Below are 9,503 nucleotides of genomic sequence, written 5' to 3'. Positions count from 1 at the left end.
TGACACCCAGTAGGGAAAGTCTATCAGGTACAACTCCTCCCTGCCCCAACCTCTCTCTCCTCATTAGTAACTCCCTGTCATCACTGACGCCTACTAGTAATGGGAGCCAAGCAGCCACCAAGGAAGCCTGGTAAAACTAGAAATCCTAAAAAGAAAAAAATGTCTCCAGTCACCTTGTCTATTGATGGACGAGAACCCGCAAAGGACATAATCGGTTTACATGGTATTTTCTCAAAAGAAATAAAGAAAAGAGCCATAAAGACTTAAGATTGTGAGAATAGCTTTTAATTTTAAAACAATTGAAGCAGTAAATCATCCATCTCTTTCCATCATAGGCAAATACTCTTCTAAAACATCTGCGATATTTTAAACAACTGTGACTAGTGCAAAATAAAATAAATAAAAACTCTTCTGGGAACCAACATCAAAACTTGCTAGGCAGGGTGGGTGCAGGCAACAGGCTCAGCCTCTATCCAAAGGCTGAGAAAAGTGGCCCATCGAGAACAGCAAGATTTGCACAGTATTTCAACACATTCAGTTCTAAACAGACTAAACAAGACTTGGGTAAGAAGAACCACAAGAGAATGTTGCCTAAAATGACATAAATATGTTAACGCCCTCATGTGGCTAGCATCTTAGCACCTGGAAGATGCTGGAGAATGAAGTGAAAAGGTAGCAGCTCCTACGAAAGACTGAGGGATGGGGATTTGGAGCTTATTTGACTATGCTTTTTTTTTTAGTTGGGGAGGGAGGTCTCATACATACTTGACTTTTAGGCAGAAAAATCTGCTTTTGGGGTGTTCTCTGCCTCACGGGGCTCCAGACTCCAGCTAAAATACTTGTGTTGCTTATGTCTATCTGGATGCTTGAAAGAATTACCTTTCATACTATGGTATTTCACCACCTACATCACTACCCCATCTGCAGTCTAGAGCAGCACTGTCGGAAGTGCAACGTCAGCCACATGTCTAATTTTAAATTTTTTGCTAGCTACATTAAAAATGGTCAAAAGGGATCAGCAAAATTACTTTGCATAATATATTTTGCTTAATATATCCAAAATATTGTCATTTCAGAATGTAACCAATGTAAAATATTGGTGAAATACTTTACTTTTTTTTTTTCAGCAAAATTGAGCATATGTTTTATGGATACAGCACATCTAGATTTGGCAGGCCAAATTTTAAGTGCTCATTAACCACATATCCCTATTGACTAATGTAGAGAACAGCACAGGTCTAGAGATTCTTCATACAAACTTGAGATGGTGTACGAAGCAGGGACCCACCGTGACACTACATAGGAGATGGTATATACCAACTTGTCCTGTAACCTGGGAGTTTTGACCTAAGAGTGAAGGGTACCACCTAACCTCATTACCTTGCCGTCTTGCCATCTCCCCACAGATGGCTTGTACTCGTGTTGTGATTTAGCAGCAGTGATGCCTCCAAGGTGAAAAAAAACAAGTGGGGATCATACTATACCTGAATTAGAGTATAAAATATTCTTTAAATATTACACATTTAGCTGAAGGTAGTTCTGATGCTTTTCTAAGGGTGTTATTGTGAATTGTTTTCTTTCGCGAGATTTAGGGGGATGGTAATAATGTAACTCATGGACTAGAAAGTTGAGAGTTTCAAGAGCGGAAGAATGGGATGATTACCAAAGAAAGTAAAGGTAAATGGAGCAGGAACAGGGCTGGGACTGGAGGCACTAAAAATGACACAAGTCCTAAACTGGTGTAATAAACCAAAAACATAAGAGCAACACCTCTAAAGTGATCTCACATGGCTGACCTCAGTACTAACAGTAGGAAAATAAAAATGGAATAGAATGTCAGGTCAAGAAGGGACTTCAGAGCTCATTTAGTCCAACCTACTTGTTTTAAAGGGACAGATCCAAAGACATAAAGTGACTTGGCCATGTCATGCTTGGAGGCAGAATCAGGACACACACCTAGGTGCTCTCACTAAGAAGAGCAGGTGAGTCTCCCATTCAGATCAAGGAATAAATGATGCTAGGAGTGACAGGCTCGAGTTACTCCCACTGGACTTCCTGTACTCCAAGGTGAGCAATGGGGGAATTCAGCCACATTCTCTTGTAGGTCAGAGAAAACAGCCTAGTTGATTCCAAATTTTTGAAGCAATGCTGATGTCCACAAAATGTCACTAGAGCCCAGTTCTTCCAATAGTGCTTTCCATGTACCTTTTTTCCCTTCAAACAAAAATTCCAATCTGAACCAAACTGGCTTTCTGATTAGTTATGTGAGCATCTACATTGCACATTTAGCAACTGACAAAATTAAAACTTTGATACATTACATTTTCCAGACACATTCACTGGGATTCTATACAAATGGACATCAAAAGGTATTTACAGGAAGAGAGTGCTCTCTTTCACACACACACACACATACACTGAGGATTTCACAGTTATATCAACACGCATCACATAGGGAACCCCTGACAGGCTGATAATCGGTTGACACAATGCACACGCTATTCCAGTTTTCAGTTGCAAATAATCTCATCTACATATATGGGTAAAATTAAGCCGTATGTTCCAGACTTTTATTCCCAGGAAACCTGCCTCATATATATTAAGATATACACAGAAGTACTTTTTCAAACAAGAAAGAAAACCATTATTTGCTCCAGTTTTCCCAACTCTCGATTTGAAATAAATAATAGCATATATATAAAACTTTGCCTTGTAGAAATAGCCCTTTGTTTTGTGAGGCAGAATAAAAGGCAGCCACATTACACTTTCTTACAGTATGTTTAGGCATCAAAAGGGCTAAATTTCTTTTTTCTACTTAATGAAATTAAATAATTTATAGTCTAAAATTTTAAATACTGATTTTACACCATTTTGCAAAGTTTTATTATAAAATTTTATTTTGTTCAAAATACACATGCTATCTTTGTCCATATTTCATTCCAAATCCCCAACCCACCCCCCACCCCCAGGAAAAAAAAAGGCCTTTGTTTTGTAATATAATTGAAAACAAGTCATTTCTGATGCATGTTTGGAAATCATAATTCTAGGTTACAGTCCTAGGAGGACTGGTTTTTTGTAAGGCTGCTTAGTGTGGGGATTTCCACAGGAAGGGACTCCTGTCATAAAATGGGATGCCTTATATCTCCAAGTCATTGTTAAAAGGTGATACCAGTGGGAACAATTTAGTAGATAATTACTGCACCATGAGCTCCCTCCTTCTGCCAAGTCTCCTTTGTTCCCAAATTGAAGAAAACATCACATGAGAGAAGGGAAGGAGTATGCTCTGTTAGGACCCACCAAGGCACACCACCTTCTACTCTTTGAAGGTTCATCATAACAAATATCTCACTGTATCCTCAAAGCACAGTTGGAAAGAGCACTGTTGTACAGATGAGGAGAGTGAGGCACAGAGAGGATGAGGGACTTGCCCAAGGTCCCGAGCCAGTTAGGGGCAACACCAGATCTCCAGGCCATGTGCCTCAGTCTCTGTGTTCATCATTCGAATGGTGCAACTGATCTCCTATGAGACAAGGGCTCCAATCATAACCAGAATCCTGACGGTTCACGACTCATCACAGAATTCACTCTGTGCTTTAGATCACAAAATGGGTTCTACTTTATTTCCCTACAGTTTCTAGAAAGACTCTTTCAAACAAACAAATGCACGTTAAGCAGTCAGCATTTAATCCTTTCTCATTTGACTGAATAATCTGAAATAGAAACTCTAAACGTCCTGGTATTTGATGCAGAACAGTAGGAAAATTACAGACTGCTGTGGTTCTACTTTTTTTTAAATTCACATTTGAAATTCTGATCTAATCCCAGTTTGCAACTAAAATACCGAAATACCAGAATGAAAAGGACAGTCTTTCATAATGTCATATAAAGTTTCTTTGCATCTGAAATCTTTAAAGTGCCCATGATCCCACTGTTGGTTGCAGCAGATAAAATAGGTAAGGGCAGAGATGAGACTCTGGCCGCAGAAAACATGGAAATGGAGGCAGGCAAAAAGCTCAGAGATGGGAAAATTACAGACAAATTTGGGGTACTTAACATGATTCTAGGGAGTTGTGACATGCTTTGGTAAGAAGACATGAGCTATTTTAACCAAAAACGAACACTATCTTTGGGGGAAGGGCTGCTAAGAAACAGAATTGATCTACCTTTGGCAAAATTTAACAGTGGGTTGCTTTGGGCATCTGGCATTATACGACCAAATGTCACAAACCCAAGATGATTCCTTGATAGCACTTAAAGAATTAACTCCACCCTTTCACTCCTTAAATATTAGTGGGGAACTAATTTTTAAAACTGTTCCTGAGTTATAGTTTCTTCAAAATATTTACTTGCTTTTTCCAGTTATGCTTAATACCAACTGTTTTAGCCTTTAAAACCAACCAGTCACAGATATTCTAGTTGACTATAAAGGTCTCACACTCTCTCATTCTCACACCCATTCACACAATCGTATCATGAATTTTGATATGATTTAAATTAAAAATATCTTTCGTTGCAGATATGGTAATCTATTATTCATGGATAGATCAGAAATTATTGTGTATAATGAAAAAAGTTATGTCACATATAAAGCAGTGCCCAGTTGCTAATTTTCGATATGAAACAAAAGTGGGCTTTTTGTTTATTGTGGATGAGGCCACACCACTGGCCATTTTCACTAGGTTCTCTGGAACCACTACCACTGACCCACAAAGCAAAACAGAGGGCTAGTGGCTCGTTTCCATTTTTGATACGCCAGTGGCAGATCCTCTACCAGCAATATGAATACTTTATTTTTTTTAAATCATCCTCTCCTTGAACATTTATAAAAAGAAAAACTATCTACAGTAGTGTATCATCACTAATAGAAATTTCTTCCCAGTTCTATTTCAGAAGGTGTCAAATGAGCGTGCTCTTTAAATAAACTATAAATACCCCCAAGTATTCCTTCATATCTGACTGTCCCAACTTTTTTTTTTTTTTTTTTTTTGGCAAATTAAAAAGGCTTATGGCTTCTTCTTGCCGATTTGATATCTGAGGTTTAGCTTGGTATCCTGCGGTAAAAGTACATGTAGCCCAGGTCTTTAGGGGGTCTTTCTGAGGCACAAACTTTGTGGTCATTGTAGATCACCCATCTGAAAACAAAAGACAAAAGCATTTGGTGGGTTTAAGTCAGTTCCAAAAAAACCAAAGAAAGAAGTTATTTCATAATATAAATAATAAAAAGGTTTTAAGATAACAAAACTCAAATTTGTTGCACAAAAAGGAACAGAATGCTGGTGGGAAATCACAGTGCTTTTGATACTTGAGCTCAATCAGAAAGTAGTTACTAAAATGTATCAGGAGCCTCCAAACATTTTAAACTCTCCAATTCCGTAAAAGCCCTTGTGAAAAGCCACAGACAGCCTCAGAAATTGAATCAGAGAATTATGCGCAGCAATGTTTATAGCAGCCTTAGGTATAAAATTAGCTAAAATCAGAATTAAATATTCACACAGTAAAATATTATACAGCTATCAAAATGTCTTCAATGAATATTCAGTGAGTTGGGAAAATAATCACAATATAAAATGAACTGGGAAAAAAGCAGGTTGCAAAACTATATAAACTCTAGTTATACTTGAAGTTTTTAGACAACATTTGAACACATGTATATTTATATATAGTATGTATATATATATACATATACATACCCTCCAACAATATAATATAAACAATTTTCAAAAGAGAAATATATCCAAACATAGATAATAATTATCTTTAGATTCCCAGATCATCTATTCTTTGTATGTGTTTGTATTTTACAAGTTCTGTACAATGAAGTTATATTGCTTTTTACATTATAATTTAGCTATTTTTCTTAAGAAAAAAAACAGCTACTGTTTGGCTCAAAAAGGAATTTGCTATAAATACAAGTCTCTACAATGAGCTATTTTATTAATCAAATTGAGAAGACAAGACTAAAAGACACACCAAAAAGAAGCACACTCGAGTCCCCAGGCTAAGGCTGTGCGTTTCCCCAGCGTGGCGGACACCCGAGGCCCTGGAGCAGCAGAGGGCACGCACAGGCTGCGCACTGGGGAGCTCAAGGACCTGCCCCAGGCAGCCGTGGGGATCGGGCACATGGGGAAGGTTCGGAAGAGAGCAGCAGCTTACATTCTATAACTGTCTCATTGACAGCGCACCACGCACCTGACAGAGAAACTCTGGAAGCCGAGAAGCCCACTGCAAGGCAGCAGTAAGGCAAAATGCTGGAGGTTTCAGGTTGCCAGATAAAACACAGGATGCCCTGTTCAGTTTGAATCTGATAAACAATGGATAATTTTTTAGTAAAAGTATGACCCAGGCAATATTTGGAACATAGCATATTTGAGACCATTTGTTGTTTATCTAAAATTCAAATGTAACTGGACATCCTGTTTTGTTGCTGTCGTTGGCTAAATCTGGCAATCCTATGGCGGTTCCAAATATAATGTGTCTTTATTCTGAAAAGTCACCCGGATACGGTGCTTAAGAGTGGCTTTGAAAACCCACTCTGACAGTTACTTACTAGCTAACATCAGTTTTCAACCTCCCTCAGCCTCAGTGTCCCGATATGCAAAATGTCTTTAAGAGTACATCCCTGTTAAGACCATTTTAAGACTCAAATGAGATAACATATGAAGCATCTTGTCAAGTGTCTGGCACACAGCAGATGCTCAATAAATGGCAGATACCGTTTACCTCCTACAAAAGACTCACCTTCCCTCCTTTTTGATGTGGCAAACATAATGTCCACTCATAGTAGATGTTCCCATGTGACTGATGAACGCAAATAATTCATACACTATGAAAGAAGAAACAACTCAGTTACAAAGCAGCATTTCTAGAAATCAAGAGCACTTCTGATCAGAATTTAAAATCAGCAATAATATAATCAGCAACTGTTTAGTTTTGAAAGACAAAATTCATTTTCCTTACTATGCTGACTATACACACACAACCCAAGTGAACAAATGCAACATGAAAATTCAGCTACATGATTACACAGCAGGACATAAATGATCAAAAGTACAGCTGACATCAAATTCATATCTGGATGGGGATTAAAAATCCCACAGCCCAGTCTAGTAGAAACTGCGTGGATCTAAAAGAGTAGTTTTGGCTTTTACCACTTCCAAGCATTGTGAGGGTGAGCATGTTGTTTTCACCTCTCTGGGTCCATTTCTTTATGGAGATGAAAAAAACCACCCACTACACAGGGTTACATGAAGCTTAAATGAACAATTCAATCTAAAATGTCACATGAATGTAAAGATTATGAGAAAGACAAGAGATAGTTGCTATTATTTATGGAAAGAGATACTGCTTCACAAAAATTTTCTGGCTTCCTCATGACTATGGACTGTGTCTAAAATTCAGGCTTCATGCTTTCTGAACAAGTAGCTATAAGATAGAATGCTGATTCTCTAACAAGTGCCTCCTACCATCGACTGCAACACTCAATCAAAGCCATGATGAGTGAATTTCATCTCAAGTTCCCCGGTTAATCTGAGACCAAGAGAACACAAAATAGGCTGCAGGAACCAGTAAAAGTCCACTGTGCAAAATGTTATAGACTACAAGGCAAGCTCAGAAATTGAGAGTCAGCATTTGCAAACATTTAGTTATTTGAGAGTCATGTTTCTTGCTGTTGCCATCTAATAAAGGAAAAAATAATGGGCGTGCATTTATATTTGTTTTGGTTTCATTTTTCTAGTAACTAATTTTTATTGCATTTTATGAAAATATGGGTTCCAGACAGGCCTTTTCTCTTGCTCTTTCCTCTCCCACTCTCCTCCTCTGTTTCAGCTCACCCATGCTCCTTCATTTACTTGGCTGTCAAACCTGGGGCCTCATTTCACACTCCAGAAGCATCAGACACAGTTGTTCTCTGCCTCCTTCTTCAAGCACCTGCCCCTAGGACATGGCTGTCTCTTGGTCCTCCAGCTACTTCACCCTACACTGGTCTCTTTTGCTGGCTCCTCCTTATCTCCCTGATCTTTAAATTCTGGTGACCTAGGGATCAGGATTTAAAGCTTTTTTTCTATCCCAGGCTCTCATTTTCTCTCTAGATCACATCCAGTCCCATTAAATATCACCTCTACAATAAGTCCCAAATTTTAACTCCAGCCCAACCTTTCACCTAGTTTGGTCTCTCATCTGTCCATTCACCAGCGTCATTTACATGTCCAAAAGGCCACCTCAAACTTCACATCCAAAGGAGGTATCTTAAGCTCCTTCCCAAACCTTCTTCCCCCTGAACTCTGTGTGTGTTTGTTCAGATATTTTGGGTGGTAAACAGCTTAATTGAGAGATAATTCACCTACTATACTATTCATCCATTTAAAGTGTACCATTCAATGTTTTTCAGTATATTCACAAAGTTGTACAACGATCACTGCCGATCATTATCTAATTTTGGAACATTTTCACCCCCCGCAAAAGAAACTCCTTATCCATCAGCAGTCAATCCTCCTTTTTAAACTCCTACATCAACATTCTAGCCCTAGGCAACAATTAGTCTACTTTCTGTCTCTCTAGATTTGCCTATTCATATCATATCACTGGACTCATAGGATATGCAGCCTTTTTTGACTGGCTTCTTTCACTTGGTATATTTTCACCAAGGTTCATCTGTGTTGTAGCACATATCAGTACTTCATTTCTTTTTATGAGAACATTACATTTCATTGTATTGATATAACACAGTTTATTTATTTGTTCATCAGTTGAGGGACATTAAGGTTGGTTTTACTTTCTGGGTATTATGAATAATCCTGCTATGAACATTTGTTTACAAGTTTTTGTGGTAACATATGCTTTCATTCCTCTTGGGTATAAATCTAGGAATGGAATTACTAGGTCATATGGTAATTCTACCTGCAACTTTCTGAGGAACTTCCAAAATGACTGCACTATTTTACATTTCCACTCTCAATGTATGAGCATTCCAACTTCTCCACATCCCAACCAACACTCAGACTTTCCATTTTCTAAATTATGGCCAGACTTGTGGGTGTGAAATAGTGCCTCACTGTGAGTGATTTGTGCCAACTTTCCTAATGAAGAGTGATGCTGACCATGTGCAGGTTGGCCATTTGTATATTCTCTGGAGAAATGTCTACTCAAATCCACTTAAAAAAAACAGTAGTTTTGATCGTCATTTTAATTATACAGTAGGGGGAAAGTATGCTTTAAATAAATATACAGCATACCAGCGAAGCTGGCAAGGGTGAAAGTTACCCCTATTGTTGGTAGCTATAAAAAACTAGTTTGTACATGACAAGACGACAGAAAAAAAAATCCCTTCAAAACAAATTTTTTGAAAGTAAAAAAAAAATGTTCACAGTGGTTTGTTTAAGCAGTATGCATTTTAAGACAATAAGATGCACAAATTCAGAGCACCCTAGGGCTCTCTTTATGTCCTAAATAAAAGAAGCATTTATATTATTCATGAAATGCACTGAATTAAATAAAAGATCAAT

The 9,503-nt window shown here is 38.0% G+C and overlaps 1 long non-coding RNA gene across 1 annotated transcript; it reads right to left on the bottom strand.

Annotated features, from left to right (window-relative positions):
- Positions 1-269: 269 nt before the first annotated feature.
- LOC131278212 (uncharacterized) lies at positions 270-9,503 on the bottom strand. Its single transcript, XR_009185486.2, has 2 exons — positions 6,739-9,503; positions 270-5,132 (listed from the first exon to the last, which is right to left on the bottom strand). It is a non-coding gene; the product is annotated as an uncharacterized lncRNA (long non-coding RNA).

The sequence above is a fragment of the Dasypus novemcinctus genome, chromosome 4 (genome assembly GCF_030445035.2).
Source record: "Dasypus novemcinctus isolate mDasNov1 chromosome 4, mDasNov1.1.hap2, whole genome shotgun sequence".
NCBI classification, from domain to species: Eukaryota; Metazoa; Chordata; class Mammalia; order Cingulata; family Dasypodidae; genus Dasypus; species Dasypus novemcinctus.
This window is presented reverse-complemented; position numbering and strand designations above follow the sequence as displayed.